Below are 20,311 nucleotides of genomic sequence, written 5' to 3' on the forward strand. Positions count from 1 at the left end.
GGAACCTGGGGTACATACCTCTCATACATCTCTAGGTGCAACGCCTCCACCTGGGAGGGATCCCAACGGAGTGGGAGGAGGCCCTCACAGGAAACAACCACACAAAGCGAATGAATGTAAAACAGGACTGACTTTACTGCATAGCAACATATATCAACACAAATCAACATGCGCCACGGCGGACGCTAACCACACTGGGTGTCACGGCGGACACTAACCACACCAGGCGTCACGGCGGACGCTACCACCTCTAGGCGTCACGGCGGACGCTACCACCTCTAGGCGTCACGGCGGACGCTACCACCCACAATGTGACCCCACCCTGTGTCCAGTAACCCCCACCCAAATGTCTATCATCACATTCCCCTCAGTCTCTGGAGTGTCCACAGCAATAAAGACCAGTGTGAGTGTGAGGGATAGCGCTTCCCTGTGTTGGGGCCCGGTGGTGCACTTAATATATACAGAGGTACCTTCCGAGCACTCCGATGATCGGGACTGCAACTGTCTTCTAAAAGGGTCAGACGTCCGTCTGATCCTATCCAGGTAATTCTGCAGTGGACCCCAACGAGGGTCCCACCGCTTCACGGGAACACAACAGTCTCTTGGTACAGCAACCGAACCACAGGAACAGCCACGCCGCTATCCCTGTCTATCCTTAACTAATCCTAGCGTGACAGGAACCCTAACCTAGGGCCTGTCCCTGATGAACCGCAACCTGGGTGGCTTAGGGGAAATCTCCTAGGGCCTGCGGAGTAATACCCTGTCCCACTCCCCTAGCTACCCAGTCCCTAACTGTATCTACTACTACTACTAGATACTCCTAACAGCCTAACGCACCTGCAGCCGACACACAGCTCACACTGTCAGCCTGCAGGGAATCACACACGCTGCACACACTGCGCCCAGCACATGCAGCACAACGCACACAGAACGGTACACACCATTCACTGGAGAGGGAGAGTCTATCTGGGACCTAAGGGGTAATAGTATTCCTACTCCCCTAACGAGGCCCAGTCTTGACTCCCACTAACAACCGACTAACCTGAGTGACCCGCAGCAAACACACTGCACACACTGTGCCTATTTGCCAGTGCGCACAGCACTACCCGCTGTGGCACTGCCAAGCCTGCACCTACACACACCTAAGGGTGACCTCCCTATCTAGGGCCGTCCCTTATCAGTTACCCACTAACCTGGTGGGGAGTTGGGGCCTACCTGGAGGGTGAGGGTACCTATCAGGATGCAGGAGCTGCACTCACTCCCCGCATCCTTCCTTCCCCTTCAGCTCCTCTGCTCCAACTGACGTGACTCATGCAAAGCCCGGGAAAATGTATCTCTTTCCTCCAGGGCAGTCCTGCAGCCCTATTGGCTCCTATCAAGCACCTGGTGCCTGCCTCGCTATGCCTCATGGGAATTGTAGTCCCGAGGCCCCTACAATAACATTGAGGCCGCGTGCGTGCCTTCCCTCTGCCTACACAAACCTGTAATGGCCGCCGCAACCTCTCACTAACTTCCCTTACTCTCGCGCGACTCTCCTGCGCCTTCCCTGCCCTCACGCAACTGTTCCCTGGCTCTAGGGTTCTCCCTGCGCATGCGCGACTCTGCCCTGTCTCTCGCAGCCTCCCTGCGCAGGCGCGAGCTAACTGGGCCGCCGGGGACTCACTGCGCATGCGCGAGTCGAAGCGCAATGGCGGCGCCCTATCCGCCCGGCTCCAGGAGCGCCGGGAGCCCTGAGATGCGCGTGCGGCCTTGGCAACCGGCCGCACGCGTCCCCGGCAACCCCCGAGCCGGGACCTGACCGCCCTCTCCCCTGCCACTGCCGAACGGAGCCGCCATTGGACGCGGCGGCCCCCGCGATCGGCAGTCAGGTGAGGGGGTGCGGTAGCGCTGGGGAGACCTGGCTACATACAAAAATGATATATAAGAAGTATACCGGTGTATATTCTGTTTATATGGGGCACAAAAAGGTCAAACGTATTGTTAATTGTATGACTGAAAATCGGTCAAATTAAAGCAATTATTAAACCTGACACTCGATTAGCCAGCTATGTATGCACAGTATCTGCACAAATGTACTGATCAGCGAGGGTCGGAAACTCTGCAGCATAAGCCAACTTTGGGAGCAGCAGCAGTTCACGTTTGAATCTTTACACGTAATGAATTCCTATAAATGCACCAATCTCTACAATGGGAATGGTGCATCTCTATCCATTTCCTGCAGAATGTGGAGATATACAAATTGCATTGCTATGGCAACACTAGAAAAAAGAAGAAAAAACACTGTCATTTTACAATTCTCACAGTCAGACTAGTTTCCTTAAAGTAGATTAAAGAAAAAAGGGATTACTGTGAGTCTCTTCCATGCAATAGTCACAGAATTCACACTATTCAATCTGTCTGAACCCTGTGTAAAGGACACATGTATGTTCTGTTTCAGAGTATTCTTACCTTCTATATTGAAGGTGCAGCAGTGATTAAGCACATCGCTGAGTTTGCTGCGTTCATCAGAACATGTGACATGGGATTTTAGATTTGTATGTGCTTTGTTTAACCTATTCCCTGCTGTTGACACCTCCCAAATTGCAATGTGACTTAACAGACAATGAAATAGGCATGCCATCTGTAGCTGATACATTGATGCTAAAGGAAAACAATGATCGAAATGATTCTTTAATCAACTGAAAGCAGAGATGTCTATTATTGCATATATTTGAGAACATTTCCGCACAATAAATGGTAAAATGTCATTATCTGTGCCAGTGGTGATCAACTCCAGTCCTCAAGACCCCCCAGCAGGTCAGGTTTTTAGGATATCCCTGCTTCAGCACAGATGGTGTAGTCTTTGACTGAGTCACTGATTGAACCATCTGTACTGAAGCAGGGACATTCTGAAACCCTGACGTACTGGGGGGGTCTTGAAGACTGGAGTTGAGCACCCCTGGTCTATGAATTATCTCCATTGGAACATTTTCCATAATAATTGTTTTACATAACCCTTTCTGTTTAATTTATGGCAATAATAATATTAATATAAGCCCTCCTTATTTTCTATGGAAACACAGCATCTTAAGTTAGTCTGGTACTGCAGTGTCACACATATGAAACCAAGCCACATTCCCCTTCATTCCCAGTTCCAACGATGTTCACTCCGGTAATGAAAGAAATGGGCTTGAAGATGTTTATTCCAACAGTTACCTTTCATTTTCTCAGTCAGTTATCAAACTTTCTGTTCAGGCCAAAGAAGCGTCCAACTGCTAATGGGGAAGCTGAAACTTCTCCCGTCTCAGCTGAAACCTTAAATTAAAGCTGCAGTCCCCTTGACCTGCTCCCTGAACATGTTTGATTTTTGTGCAAAGTTTTCTGCGTATCCCATGATGTTCACATGAATAATTATGAAACAACAATTCAAATGGAAGACAAGGTGTCACAGGACTGAGGGTTTCCCATCATTTCGTATATATGATACCTAGTGGCAAGGGATTGTTAATTTATTAAGGGAACATTGGCTTTACAGTGTCCCACAGTGATATTAACGCTGGATTCTAGAAAATCCTAACTGATGTAGTGGGGCAAATCATGGGTGTGGGGGGTGTAAAAACAAGAAGAGATCATTTGGGTTTAGGATTCCATTTTTAGTTTAAAAATACATAAACAAACTGTGCGAATGCGCCCTTGCTCTCTCCAGCACGCTCACACTTTTAACACTGCAGGGTTATAGTAACCAGCTGTGCTCAGGTTTGATGAATTCCGTTTCTTTGGTTTAAGGAAACTCATTTCAATATCATTGAAAAAAATCTATTTTTACTCTGCTGCTCCCTCTATTCTGCAGAACCGATCCCAGACAGAATATAAGGATAGTGATTCTGTACATGATGAAAAGTAAGTAGTCTGTAAAGCCCTTTGTGTGTTTTTTTAATTGCTTTGTAATTATTACCAAAACAGAAAATGTAATTCTGCGTAGATTATAAAATGGCTTGTTTCAAACAGACTAAACTGAAATAAGGGAATCTTCTGGGTGCTGGCATACAAGGAAGAAACAGCAGAATTGCTGTAAGAGCCTTGTGACAGATAATGTATGAAATGCTTTTCCAGAAGCCTATATATTCCTGTGACCCCTTGTTAACGCAAATGGTATTTGTTGGGGTTTATTGAAAGGAAAGTCCATAATCATCACATAATTAATGCAAAGCTATTCAGGGGTTTGATACCTGCTTTAGTTGGCATTTAGCAGAAATCCCAATATGTAAGAAGATCCCTAAAAATCTAAGGGATTAAATTAATATTAAAATGGGTTTAGTCATGAATTCTCTACAGTGTGGAATGAAAAGGGTCAGCGCAGATTTTAAGAGGATAGTTTTGAATATCATGGGTTTTATCATTACTTCAAGAGGAAAATCCACTCCTAATATTGTTTGTTCATTGTGAGTTTCTACTTGGATTTTGGCTACAGTCAACGTTAATAGATTACATGATATATATCCATATATATATATATATATATATATATATATATAGGAAGTAAAACGCATAATTAAATAAAAGGGAGCACATATTTTTCTTCGAGTCTAAAATATGCCATATGGGAGAAACTGTGAGACCGAGCCATTAATCTTAGGTTTCAATTTCATTAGGGGGAGGGAAGTGTGTATCAGTTCTACAGGAAACCACTTGTTGAAAAAGTGACAAATGGTTTACCACTTGCTAAAGTCATTTAATTGGTCACCAGGAGTAGTGAAGAACCATTTGTTTTACATTTTGTAATTAAGCAATAAAAATAAATCCCAACCAACAGTCAAACAACCTGAAGGGCTTATACGAATTTCAAACTGGAGACTTCTATAAACTCATAGGCAGCCTAATCATAACTTATTTCCATAAGTGCCAATCATGATAACAGAGCAAACGAAAAAATCGCCTTCGTGGAAATACAATATAGAGGGAATGAAAATAAAAATAGCAAATGCAGTAATCTGTAGGTAAAATAATTTCTATCTGAAACAGCCTTGCAAAAATAAGCAGTGGGCAGAAATGAAACATCCTGTGTTGTCTTTTTTACCTTTTGAAGTTAATTAAAGACTCCAGTCCGATCAGTATTCAGACCAGGTATTCCAGTGATTCACGTTTTAATGTCATCCTCTTTCTAATCGAGATATAAAAAGAAGAATGGATAATTTGAGAGAGAATTGCGTTGCTTTCGGCATTTTGTCATCGGCAGCGATAGGCGATGAGCGTCCTAACTAAAAACTTCCGTCCCCAGCAATCCTGAGCGCACAAGTACATAAATATATCCCGGGCAGCTCACAATTAAACATGGAATAAATAGGAAAAGCTTGCCATGTGTTCGATTACTGTCAGATATTGTTTACATATTGAAAGCAGAGTAACCATAATCAGGCTGTGGTTTTCTTTTTAATGTATTATTTATTCCATATCTGAAAGCACCTGGCTAACTGCGGAAACTGATAGAATAAACAGTTTAGGCCCCTCCTGAGGTGGAAGGGATTTGCTACTTTAAGGTACATGTCTGTTCTTAAATTGGAACCTACAACGTAGTGGGGCATTTTTACTAAGCAGGTTTCTGCACCATGTGACACAGGAAGACACCTTTTACAGACCATTAAAGTCAATGGGAAATAAGGTGTGTGCCAGTTCTGGAAAGTATCTTCTGGCAGAAGACTGGTTAATAAATAAGGGCCAGTATACCCAAGCAAGAACCAGTACTCATTATTCTGCATAAGCCCTATATCATTTCCATTTGTCCAAACACATTTCCTTGGTGCCGTATTTGACTTTTCCTTCTGTATTTATACTATTTCTCAACTGCGCTGTCTCTCTTTCTCTGAAATAAATAAAAAATAACACTTGCAATCACTTTGTATTTTTGCTATTTGGATACTATGGCCAGGATTCAATGAACAATGACGTGGGGCATCGCACCTCAATACAGCATCAACTGCCAATCAAGTCAGTGGCATAGTGAATCCCAGCCTATCCAGAGGTAGCCAATGTTACTGCATCTATATAGTGGTACAGTGAAAATGAGTGAACAAGCGCTAGTTATGTGAATATATAAACATTAGAAATAACTTATTAGTTATTTCAGTTCCAATAGTCCTTGAAGTCCAAAGACTGCCTAACTGGTCTCGCTGGTTGTCTCCAAACCAGAAAAGGATTGGATGCAAAAAAGACCTGTGTGGGACCTGGATGACAATCCAATATGATTCGACTAATCACAGGTAGATTGTCATCCATGCGCCATACAGGTCTTTATTTGCATCTAATCTATATAGTGGTGCTTTGTTTAGTTTCCATGGCACTGCGTCAAATCTCATGTTAAATGACGTAGCAGCTTTGACGCGGGGCATTGTGTTTATGGGTGCAGTAACATGGGTACATCTGGAAGTCACTTTTACTATAAAAGTGCAGAACTAAAAAAAACCTTTAACTTGGGATCAAACGTATTTTAAATACGTGAAAAAGTATCAATCCAAGCAGGCGATATTTCTGCAACCCCATTAATTTCAGGACTGGGCCCCCCCTGCTTCCAGAGATCCTTACCTCCGAAGGGGGTGCCTGTAGCTCCTGCATGGGCCAATAGGAAGCCGCACCGGATGATGTCACAGCTTCCTATTGGCTCGCATGACGCGGGAGCGTTGAAACTCCGTTATTACGTGAACCCTGCTAGCCGAGCCTGAGCGGCTACCGGCACCCAGTACTGAGGTAAGTGTCTCCGGTAGCAGGCGATCCCTGGAGCTGAAATGAATGGGGTTCAGTTTAGGAGACCCCCTGCTTCAATCTTGTTTAAAAAGAGAAAAACATTGCTCGCTTGGACTGCCGCTTTAACATTGAAAGATATTGTACAAGTCGGTTTCTCCTAGACAGGAACATGAGGCTCTCAAGCACAATACTACAACATCAACAGCTGATCTTTTATTTTCTTTCTGCAGTCCATGAATGGAGGGCTCCTCTGCCCCCCTCAGCCTGCTCCACTGGTTGCCACTTGCCAGTGTTTGTAAGCAAATTGAAATGGGAAACATTTGGAGGGTCACTAGCCAAACTTTTCCTGGAGCCCTGAGGGGCACCTTTTGTCTTAGCCTGAATAAACATATTGCAGTCGCTCAGATTGTCACTGTTCTGTTACAGTTTTGCTGATGGGTTCCCCTGGTCCATATCTTCCTATCTGCCTGTTACTGATAAACAATTTTTTTACCTAAACGCAATATACTGCTTGGAAAATGCAGCCCTTCCTAGCAGCAAAGTGAATCAGTGGAAGTAATATGTCAAAATGAATAAGTCTTGGTGATTGACATTTTTGAGTGTTTTTTTTTTTGTTATCAGACAATTAGAAGCATTTTAAAAGCATTCTTTTGTCATCTGGATTGAATTGTTTATTGCAACCTCAAACTAAGGACGCATTTCTCTTACTTTAAATAGCACTTTTATATAATGTGTACGGAGTAAGACATTTCCTCTACTTCTGTAAGTAATGTGATTTCCCTTCTCCTCTGATACATTGACCTCTATGCAATATGGTGGTAAGTGTGGTAATGTGCAGTTAACAATACAGTAACTGTCTTAACTTATATAACACCAGTGTTCCCAGCTTCTTATGTTCTCATAGGGGTTCTGTCAAATGAACCAAGTGTAGAGGACACAGGACAATGTAGGAGAATTAATTGCCTCTGCTGAGCAACTTTATTCGCTTTTCAGTGGACACAAAATAGTGAACATACAGTACCACTATAAGGATGGTGGCATTTGACTGATTCTACGTCAGATAGGGGCACTGCCCATTTCATGGAACTGGATACTGTATTTGTATAAATGTAACATCGGTAGACTTTTTTCTTCTCTCTCTCGTTTACGCTGAGGCATCTGGAAGAAACCAAAGGCCTGGATGTGGCATGTTTATGAATGCTGGAGGTCTTTTGTTTGATTGAAAAAATAAAATGTGAGTAACATAGCATAGATAAATGTAAGGCGTAGTGTAAATAGTATAGTACAGCTTCATTATAGTGTTTATGAGAAAGATCAAAGTAGGAAGAATGTTATTTCAACAAGACCCATTTCCCCAAAGAAATAAATGTGTGTCTATTGTTGAACCCAAAATAACTTTATGTATTGTATGTTAATAATACATATTAATTGTTTTATGTCAAATGTGAATTGTTTAACATATCTTGGTTAAAGTGTATGGTGCCCTATTTATAATGTTTAATGAATGAGTTTAAACATACAATGCATGCGTGTTTATATATACTGTGCGTGTGTCTACTTAAACCAGGCATAGGCACATTTTAAAACACCCCCAAAATATTTGCCATTTTTAACAGTAGTGTGCATTTTGATTGTTTAAAACGGTTACATGTCTTTTCTTTTGGAAAATTACAAATTTTATTTTTCAGCTCTAGGTTTTAACCGGGATTACATTTCTAAAGCATCTATCTTGCAATAAAAAGGTTTGGAATTCTTAGTAGTGAATGCTTCACTTGTTTATTAACCGCTTTGCTGCTGTAGGGGTGGGCAAGCCATGCGTAACGGGTCCCTCTCAGTAAAATAGTAATAAATGACTTGTTAAAAGATGTGTGAAACAGAGGAAGGATAACAAAATTCAGAGAGCCAAAGAAAGGTCTGGTGAGTAATGTTATTTTATTAGGCACCTCTTGTCGTAAGTGACTATACTACATGTGCAAAAGCAAATCCACTACCTTAGGAGATTAATTCTGAAGGAGGCACTCATGGGTCAAAGTCTACATAAGTATGTGCCTAATCTCGGAGAAATCAGCCTATTTTCTCACAGCAATTAACCAGAGGTCTAGAGTTTCATCCGCAGTGTATTTAAACACAGGATACAATTTAACAGAAATGTATTAATATCTTTACTGTGTTAAATTGCTCAGGAAATAAACATTGTTCTTTCTTTCTTTTTTTTTTTAAATGGGAAAGTTTGGAGACCTCCATGCCTCTGCCAACTGATAACATGTCTTTCAATTAAATCAATTTCTGAGTATGTATATTAAGGCCATTTAATTAATAAGCGTGTTCATACTGCATCTCTTAGCATCAATGTAGTAAGGTTCAATGCACCTATTTGGCCTTATGTATGCCACAACATGGTTTTATTCTGTCAGTACTAACAGGAAGTGTTACGTTTTGTCACATACAGTACTATTGGGCTGTATCAAATTTTGCATCTCTATGGACATTTGTCAAATCAGACATTTCTAGCCTTGATACAGAAACACAATGATTTCGCTCAATTACAGTAATCATTTATACAGTGTAATATATGTGTGTGTGTGTGTGTGTGTGTGTGTGTATATACAGTATGTATGTAGCAAATGGAAATATTCCTGTATGCTCATTTGCATGTCTTAGACAGGTCTGCAACCCCGCCTTTCACCATTATCACCCAGCACTTCCACTGCAGCAAGGGATTCTGGGAAATGACATGCAAATGAGCACACAGTGCCACCTTTGGCTTCAAAACCATTAACAGGGTTCGCTATAGGCTTAAGCTTACTGCATGGTCACAGCTTTGAGCACAGCCAGGGTAAGATGCATAGCCAGTAAACCCACCCATTGTCACTTTTTTTACCCACCATAACTTAACTGTGTATGTATGTATGTATATAGATATATATGAGGGCTCTAGACTGAAGGCATTGAGGCAAGATGTCTGGAGGCAATTTGCAGTTAAAAAATGACTTTATTAAATGTTCACACTAGGCAGATCAAGGTAAGGGTCTGCTCGACGCCAAGAGCTAGCTTTGAGAGCGCGGCAACCCCTTAAAGCAATATCTTGCCTGACGGAGGTCTCAGTGAGAACTGAATAGGCTCAGTGTCAGATTCTTTATATTGACTAGAATTACCCAGCAATCCACAGGTGCAATAACATAAAGTAAAAAAATAGTTTTTCAAACAGAAACGTTCTATTTTAATTTTTTACAATAGCACTAAAAAATTGATGCAAACAACGAAAACGTGGAGAAAAATATATCAACAAAGATTTGTATTCTTTTCGCATCTAACCGTGTAAGGCGGGCATTCTCAAGTCCTCAAGACACCCCCCCCCTCCCCCGCAAGAGGTCTGGTTTTGAGGATATCCCAGCTTCAGTACTGTAGCTCAATCGGTCCCTGCTTCAGTACAGGTTGACTGAGCCTCTGATTGAGCCACCTGTGCTGAAGCGGGGATATCCTTAAAACCTGACCTGTTAGTGGGATCGTGAGGACTGGGGTTGAGAACCCCTGTTGTAAGGAGGAAGTGGGCGGCGTGTGTTATGCAGTACGCCTCGAAACACGGGAATTTTCTATAGCTCTTCTTTTTGGCATGTCCTGTTATTAACAGTTGCTTCACTGTTCAGCAACATCACAAACATTTGAGATGTTCTCGCCTTTTTAGCTATTTAAATGAATTAATTTATTTACATTTGGCCTGGTTAGCAAACTCACATAGTTAAAAGGGTCAAGTAACAACAAAAAAAGTGGGTTTTCTGTGCACTAGAAGAGAGAAAACATCACATCACACAACCCAACACTCACTTTCATACTGTATGCATACGTCTGATGCCTTTCTGAGCCTGCACTCAGTGTTACGATCCCATGATGATCGAGCAGAAGAACAAATAACGAAATATATTGGGAAAGAGCTGCAAGTGTCACACTTCCACCTTCACACATCTGTGTGTTTTCCATTTTACGAGTGTATTTTAAGCACAAAGTAGCAGTTTTAAGAACTGGACTCAGGACACATTTCGGAGGCTTTTCACCACTCGAGTTAAAATGGGAACCTAATTTCTAATGCCGGCTCAGTTAGTAATCTCTCTGACATCAGGGGCATTTACTAAAGTCTTTCACCTGAACATCTTGAGGAAAAAAATAGAGAGAAAGAATTGGAGCAGATTTATCAAAGGAGAAATGGGATATAATTTTAATGGAATTACTTTTTTAATATGGTGCTGTTATTGCACTGGTTTTGCAGCCAGGAGACTTACAAAAATAACCCCTTTTGCATTTTGAATTAAAAACCTACACCTGGCAAGAACCTTAAGTGTGTGCTGGCTAATGCAAGAAATTGGGCAGATACAATGTGTGAACTTCAAATAATAGCCAGAAAAGAGCAATTTATTATGATAGGCATTACTGAAACATGGTGGGACGAAATGTATAACTGGGAAGTTAATTTCGAGGCTTATTCCCTTTTGTTTTTTTACAGAAGGATTGGGCAAATAGAAGAGGTGGCTGAGTAGGTTTATGCGTAAAACCAGATTTTAAACCTATTATAAGGGGAGCTGTTTATAAAGGGATTGGTGAAAACGTAAAGACTGGGTGGATTGAAATTTGCAGTGGAGGTCAAAATACAAAAACAAGTTGAACCACCAAAAAATTGTGCGATTTAAAAGCCCAATTACTTATTTTTTTATTATGGGTGATTGTAATTATAGGGACATCGAGATTAGCAGCAGTACAGCTAAAGAAAGTGTTTTTGAAATGCTAAAAGACAATTACATGACCCAAATTATTGTGAAACCAGATAGGAAAGGAGCATTTCTGGGACTGGTAATGTCAAACAATGTGGCAGCAGTAATAAATGTTCAAGTTAAGGGAAATTTGGGAAACGCTGATCATAACATGGTCTCATTTGAATATTAAGTATCAAAAACTGTATTATATGGGATTGACAACTCCTCAATTTACAGACGTCCACGCGGTGGACTGCGGCCAGGGACCTGGCTGCACAGGAGAGGAATCCTCCAGCCGGAGACCGCAACACGGACCGCTCCCTGGACAAGGTGAGAGGGGAATTGTTGGATGCCCCACTGTGTGGGACCTAATAAAGTACCCTACTATCAACATTCAATGGCCTGGCCTGAGACCAGGAAGGTACCATCGTGAACCATCACATCACAAGGGGGGTAGTACTACTTCATACTTTAGGTGGGCTTGCTCATGCGGACATCAGGTTACAGGTGCACAGGGCACCCTCAGTACTTTGGGGGACTCCCTCTTGCTTGTGGTTGTTATTGCATTATATGCATTATATGTCGTGTCAGTAAATACAAGTTATATATTACCTTGTGTGATACTGTTTATTATTGATGGTATTGGTTCCTATGAGGAGTCATCCTGCCAACGCTGGGGTCCCTCATAGGTGGAGGCGCTGCATGAAAAGAGAGAGCTCACCTCCGGCTCCCAGAAGTGGAGGCTCAGGCCTCCTGTGAGCATACAGGTATTAGCAGCACGCGTAGTCGCCTGTGGTTTTCCTTTAGGCATAGGGAAAGGGGGCTACACTAATAAGGAGCCAAATGCAACAATATTACAGCAAGAGTAAGCCACAACTTCAACATTAACTAACATTTGGTTAACACAGGAAAAAGTGCTGAGGTGGCTCGATAAAATTAGGTAAATAAAGCATTAGGCTCTGGCATACACACACACATGTTCTCACTGAGCTAAGTTCAGCCATAGCCAGACTGTTCTATTTATGGACTCAATTTATACAGGCTCAGTACCACAGGACAGGTGTAAAGCAGATGTGATACTTATATTTTAAAAGGGGGCTAGATCATAACCAGGTAATTAGAGACCTGTAAGTCTGACATTAATAGTGTTGAAGCTACTTGAAGGTTTAAGGGAAAATATTTATGAATACCTTTTGGATAGCAAAACTATTAGTAATAGTCAGCTTGGATTAATGAGGGATAGGCCCCGCCAAACTAACCGTATTAGTTTAATTGAGGGGGTAAGTAGGAGTTTAGACCAGGGAATGCAGTTGATGTGGTCTACTTAGATTTTGCAAAAAAAAATTGACACCGTGCCACACAAGAAGTTAGTATTCATATTAAAGGAAATTGGTCTAAGGTAAAATATTTACACCTAGATTGGCAGCAGAGTTGTGATTAATATCAGACTGGGCTAATGTTATAAGTTTGATACATCAAAGTTCAGTGCTGTGGCCACTGCTTTTTAACTTGTTTATTAATTAACTTGAGGTTGTGACAGAGAGCAAAGTCTCCATCTTTGCTGACAACACTAAATGAAGTAAGCTTGTAAAATCCAAGCAGTGTGTAACTTGGATAAATTGGAAGCTATGGCAAGTAAGGTTTAATACAGATACATGTAATGTTAGGCATTCAAGATGAATAATCCTGCTATATACATAAAATCTAAATGGGAAAAATAGCTCAGTCCTTGATGGAGAAGAATGTAGGGGTCTGTGTAGGTAGCAGGCTTAGCAATAGTGCTCAATGTTAGGCAGTAACTACTGCAAAAAGGCTGATAGGATAATATCACGTGTAAAACAGGGTATGAATGAAAGAGAAGACAGAATAATTTGCCTCTATAAATACTTGGTAAGATCACACCATGCATGGAATACAGATTCGGGCACTGTGCTATAAAAAAAGACATTATGGAACTAGAAAAAGTGTAGAGAAGAGAGATCAGATGAGTAAGGTCTGAGTTAAGAGGAAAGCCTATCCAAATTAGATTTGTTTACAACTTCACATTGCATAGCCAGCAGCCAACCTCGCACCGATGATACCCATAAGGTCAAAACACCAGTCTGTGAGTAGGTTTCCTGGCTCTGAACTTCCTTAACACAGGGTGTGCTGAAAAGCTGTGTAATGTGGTAGGAATACGCTTATAGGGGTCCAGGTTACGATGAATAAAATGTAAAGAGTGACTCACTGTGAGTACTTATTTGCATTTCGTTACCCAGAATCCCTGCCTGCAGTGGAAGCATTGTTTGCTAAGTGATAATGGGGACAGGCGGGGTTGCAGACTTGTCTGAGACGTGAATGTACCCACATGGGATTTTTATTTGCTTTACAGTAGAAAAGAGGTGTCTAGGCGGGGGTATGAAAACTATTTACAAATATATTCTAGGTCAATACAAGGAACATTTGAGGGACCGTTTCATCCCAAGGAGAGTACGAATGACAGAGGGTTATGCCTTATTGTGGGAGGATTAGAGATTTCACAAGGCCCAAAGAAAAAGATTATCATGTTAAAATGGTTAAAGGTTAATATGTGGAATTTAATTTGGAGACCGGTGGCAGATATAATCAACATCTTTAAAAATATGTAAGACCTATTTTTCTTTAAAAGAAAGATATACAGGGATATTTCAAATAATTTAAACATAGGAAGTACAGTACATTGCCAGGTGTCCGGTTTTGAACCGGACAGCCCGGTATTTTGCTCCTGTGTCCGGTATACAATGAAAGGTAATACTAGACATGTATGTGTCCAGTATTACCTCTCTCTGAACGCAGGGTGGTTGCGGGGGGGCCAGCGGTAAGTCACAGCAGTTGCCGCCAGCCCCGGCTCTCCCCCGCTGCAGGCTCCTCCCTCACTGTCTGTCCCATGCCGAGGTGTCTGCTGCTGAGGCGCGCCGGTTCCTCTGATGTCAGCGTCGGAAGTGAGCTGGGCTAAGCTTCCGGTGTGCGCCGGCATGAGAGAGAGGCCGGGCGCACGTGACATCAGCATCAGACACCTCAGTGTAAGACAGACTGTGAGGGAGAAGCCTACAGCGAGGAAGAGCCGGGGACAGCAGCAACTGCTGTGACCATCTGCCTGGCCCCCCACAGTCACAGCCCCCCCATCCCGCAGCTACCGGCCCACCCGCAGCCACCTGCCCCACCCTCCATCCCGCAGCCACCAACCCCCCTGCAACCACCGGCCCCACCGCAGTCACCGGCCCACCCGTAGCCACCGGGCCCGACCTGAGACCATCCCCAAGGTAAGACTGATTTGTATATGTATTGGGGGGGGGGGGGGATGGGTGGTATTTTTTTTATATGTATTGGCTATATTTGTATATGTATTGGGGGTGGGGGGTATATTTTTTTATATGTATTGGGGGGGTATATTTTTAATGTATTGGGGAGGTGTGTTTTTTTATATGTATTAGGGGGTACTCTTTATATGTATTAGGGAGGTGGGGGTATTTTTTATATTCATTGGGGGTATTTTTTTATGTATTGGGGGGCGTGGGGGTATTTTTTATATGTATGGGGGAGGTATATTTTTATATGTATTGTGGGGGGTCTCGTATCTTTTAACATTGTGTCCAGTATTTTTGGACAACCCACCTGGCAAACCTACATGTTGATCGAGGGAAAACTCTGATTACCATTACAGGGGTCAGGAAGCCATTTTTGTCCACTCTTATGAGACATAATTGGCTAATGTTTTACTAGGTTTTCAGTTTGCCTTCCCCTGGACCAATATAAATACAGATATATGCTGAGTATCTCAGTCGACTAAATTTACATCCTGAACTTGATAGAGAGATCTTTTTTCAACTTCATATACTATGTAACACTTACTAACTATAAGTGGGCACCTTAGTAGATATTATCACCATGTTATCCTAGACTGTAACTGATGCTATAATTTAAGCTAGTAACAAACTAAGCCCATACATATTAATCTGCTCCCTCTGCTCAAGCTTCAACAACCATTGTTTCAATGCTTCCTTTTTATTTTAGTGACCTATGATTACACTGTTCTGCTGATTCATGTTACCACCTGACCTTGCATAGAATTCCAGAATGATAAATATTTAACCAGAAGAGTCATTCCTCTCTCATGCGTTGTATATTCAGGTGTTCATAAGCAACTGCAACGCTGTCTCTCTGCCTTCATCCGCCTATCCACTCTGTTTGTTGCAATAATTTGGGGTAACATTTTCTGCTCTATTAATTAGTCTCCCAGCTGCAAAACTGGAGCAACAAACTGAAAAAGCAAAACAAAAACCAGTAATTGCTTGAGATTCTTTACATTGATAAATTAGGTGCAGTGTTCTTGTTCCAGCTTTGCTGCCAGGAAATGTTGCTAAATAATCTCCTTCAACGTCACTCCTCTCTGTCTCCCCTCCTCTTCTTATTGTTAGCAAATTAAACTGCAGCAAAACTACATTCAATACATTATTATCTTCAGAAGCTATAACATGTATACAGTACTCATACAAGACAATGCAAAAGCAAAAGAGTAATATACATACACATCTTGAGAAAGGTTCCTGTAGAAACATTGATAGAAAAATAAAGTTTATTGCAAAACTAAGTCCCGGAGATATATATATATATATATAATTTTTTTTTATATATATTTATATATATATAATATACATATATATATATATATATATATATATATATATATATATATATATATATATATATATAAAAAAGTGACAGAAAACCTCCACCGTTAGCATATAGCCAATAAAGAATATCACTTGTGAACCCATTCACATGTCTTAGACAGGTCTGCAACCCTGCCTTTCACCATTATCACCTCGCCTCCAGTGCTCCCACTGCAGCAAGGAATTCTGGGAAATGACATGCAAATGAGCACACAATGTGTCACCTTTTGCCTGGAATATCCATTCACATGGCATCCATTTGTGGCATTTGTATGTTTACCCAACCCTTTCACTCCACTTATGGTGTTCCCTCACTTTTTGTTTTCTAGGAGACTATGATGCTGTGAGGGGTGATTAAGCGCTGAGAAAGTGCCTGGATCCTGCAAGCGCATGCACGCATGGGCTTCCATTCACTGGTTGCCAATGGAGACTAGATGCTAAGCACGTCGTCTCCTGACACCGGGGGAAGCAATGCTGCATACAGGGCTGGTTCTTTGCCAAGGCATTACATGCGCTGCGGGGCTCCCCTGCATTCGTTGCTATTGGAGATTAGATGCTCGGGACTTTGCTACCTAGCAGCGGAGGACGCCTAGTCATTACATTGGAGAAAATGATCATAGTTCTACTACTTATGCGTGGAGAGGCATGGACGGATCAGCGCTGCTCTGATTGGCCGCCGCACACGTTTGGTGACCCCTGGTGACTGTTTTTTTTAGTGGTGATTTAGATTATTGGATTAGCTACAGCTGATTCAGTGGACTGGTTTATGGGTATAAAAACCTGTCACAGTCATAGTACTGCTGCTCTTCCTGAAGAAGGTCCTCTTGCATGGACTGAAACATTGAAGTTTATGTGCCCTCCTGTGTTCTAATACTTTTTTGTACAACAATTACTGAGTGCTGCTTCGTGATTTCAACACAGTGTTACCTATATGCGTATATATTTAAAACCAGTATATATGTGTATATATATATATATATATAGTAGTGAAATTAGATTTTTATTCCCACATGTACTCGCCAGGCATTTAAAATATCAGAGGTGGGGACTGGAGTGTCTTGGGATGCTCTTCCCACCTTACATCTCCATCTCTCTCTCTCCATCTCTCTCTCTCCATCTCTCTCTCTCTCCATCTCTCTCTCTCTCCATCTCTCTCTCTCTCCATCTCTCTCTCCATCTCTCTCTCTCTCCATCTCTCTCTCTCCATCTCTCTCTCTCTCTCTCTCTCTCTCTCTCTCTCTCTCTCTCTCTCTCTCTCTCTCTCTCTCTCTCCTTTACACTATCCCCTCTCTCTCTCTTCTCTTCCCCCATACACTCTACTACACTCTATCCTTATTCTCCTTTCTCCTCTCTCTCCCCCGTTAGCCTCCCCTTTGTCCCTCTCTCTCCCCCTTTCTGTCCATTCTCTCTCCCCCACTTACTCTCCCCTTTCTCCCTCTTCTCCCTCTTACACCACAAATCTACACGCACACGCACACACAATATCATCATGGGACAAGGTTTGGGGCGCTGCTTCATGGTGAGCAGTTGTCCCAGCTCCACTCGCCCTCTCCCCGCCCCCTTAGGGGCTGCGTAACGCTTAAGCAACCTCTGCAGCATTACTCTAACCAAAACAAAAGAAAACCTGCCTCTCTGTGTCTCTCCCCCTGCCTCTCTGCGTCTCTCTCCCGGCCTCCTTTCTCTCAAAGTCTCCTCCCCCCCCTGTCTCTCTATGTGTCTCCCCAGCAGAAGCTGCTTCACAGTGACGTATGATGCCCAAATATGGATATGCCAATATAAGGGCTTTCTATGTCACTGAACAAAGCCAGCTTCTGCTGGGGGAGACACATAGAGAGGCAGGAGAAGAGAGGAGGCCTGGAGAGAGAGGCAGGAGGAGAGAAGAGTAAGGGAGAGAGAGGAGGCCGGGGAGAGAGAGGAGACCCGAAGAGGCAGGAGAAGAGATGAGGCCCGGAGAGAGGGGCAGGGGGAGTGAGGAGGCATTGAGAGAGAGGAGGCCGGGAGAAAGAGAGGAGGCCCAGAGAGAGAGGCAGAGGGAGAGTTGAGGCCTGCAAAGAGAGACAGGGGGAGAAAGGAGGCCGGAACAGAGAGGAGGCCCAGAGACAGAGGCGGGGAGAGAGTAAACCCAGAGAGAGAGGCAGGGGGAGAGAGGAGGATGGGACAGTAAGACTGGGGGAGAGAGGAGGGCCGGAGAGAGAGGCAGGGGGAGAGGAGGCCCGGAGAGAGAGGCAGGGGGTAATAGGAGGCCTGCAGTGAGATATAGGGGGAGATATATAAAGAACAAGGAATGGACACAGGTGAATATAATAGCTCAATGTTTCGGCTCTAACAGGAACCATTCTCAATAGCTCTAGTTAAACCTGAAACGTTGAACTATTAAATTCACCTTGGTTTGGAGTGCCCATTACTTTTTGGTCGGTATGCACCCTAGCTAGTACAGATCATTTTTTTTTGGTGAGTGCCCTGTCTCTGCTTTCTTATAATATATATATATATATACAGTGTTCGACAAACCTATACATTTGCTTGCCCCGGGCGAGTGGATTTAACCCCCGGGCGAGTGGATTTAACCCCCGGGCGAGTAAATATTGGCCCAAGCAGCACACGTTTGGTACTAGGTGGCGAGTAGATTTTTTTGTGTGGCGAGTAGATTTTTTGGTGATTTGTCAACCACTATGTATATATATATATATATATATATATATATATATATATATATATATATATATATATATATATATATATATATATATATATATACACAGTCATGTGAAAAATAAAGTACACCCTCTTTGAATTCCATGGTTTTACATATCAGGATATAATAACAATCATCTGTTCCTTAGCAGGTCTAACAATTAGGTAAATACAACCTCAGGTGAACAACAACACATGGCATATTACACTGTGTCATGATTTATTTATCAAAAATAAAACCAAAATGAAGAAGCTATGTGTGAAAAACTAAGTACACCCTTACTGCTTCCATAGGAATTAAGATGCTGAGTAGCAGACAGGTGCTGCTAATCAAATGCCCTTGATTAATTGATCATCAGCAAGTGTGACCACCTCTATAAAAGCCAAAGTTTAAGCAGTTTGCTGGTTTGGAGCATTCAGGTGTGTGTTAACACAATGCCAAGGAGGAAAGACATCAGCAATGATCTTAGAGAAGCAATTGTTGATGCCCATCAATCTGGGAAGGGTTATAATGCCATTTCCAAACAATTTAAACTCCATCAGTCTACAGTGAGAAAGATTATTCAAAAGTGGAAAACACTCAAGACAGTTGCCAATCTTCCCAGGAGTGGACATCCCAGCAAATTCATCCCAAGGTCAGACCGTGCAATGCTCAGAGAAATTGCAAAATACCCAAGAGTTACATCTCAGACTCTACAGGCCTCAGTTAGCATGTTAAATGTTAAAGTTCATGACAGTACAATTAGAAAAAGACTGAACAACTATAGTTTGTTTGGAAGGGTTGCCAGGAGAAAGCCTCTTCTCTCTAAAAAGAACATGGCAGCACGGCTGAGGTTTGCAAAGTTGCATCTGAACAAACCACAAGACTTCTGGAACAATGTCCTTTGGACAGACGAGACCAAAGTGGAGACGTTTGGCCATAATGCACAGCGCCACGTTTGGCGAAAACCAAACACAGCTTATCAGTACAAACACCTCATACCAACTGTCAAGCACGGTGGTGGAGGGGTGATGATTTGGGCTTCTTTTTGCAGCCACAGGACCTGGGAACCTTGCAGTCATTGAGACGACCATTAACTCCTCTGTATACCAAAGTATTCTAGAGTCAAATGGGAAGCCATCTGTCCGACAGCTAAAGCTTGGCCAAAATTGGGTCATGCAACAGGACAATGATCCCAAGCACACCAGCAAATCTACAACAGAATGGCTGAAAAAGAGAAGAATCAAGGTGTTGCAATGGCCCAGTCAAAGTCCAGACCTCAACCGATTGAAATGCTGTGGCTGGACCTTAAGAGAGCTGTGCATAAACAAATGCCCACAAACCTCAATCAACTGAAGCAACGTTGTAAAGAAGAGTGGGCCAAAATTCCTCCACAACGATGTGAGAGACTGATAAAGTCATAAAGAATATGATTACTTCACGTTATTGCTGCTAAAGGTGGTTCTACAAGCTATTGAATCATA

The sequence above is a fragment of the Ascaphus truei genome, chromosome 10 (genome assembly GCF_040206685.1).
Source record: "Ascaphus truei isolate aAscTru1 chromosome 10, aAscTru1.hap1, whole genome shotgun sequence".
Taxonomy (NCBI): domain Eukaryota; kingdom Metazoa; phylum Chordata; class Amphibia; order Anura; family Ascaphidae; genus Ascaphus; species Ascaphus truei.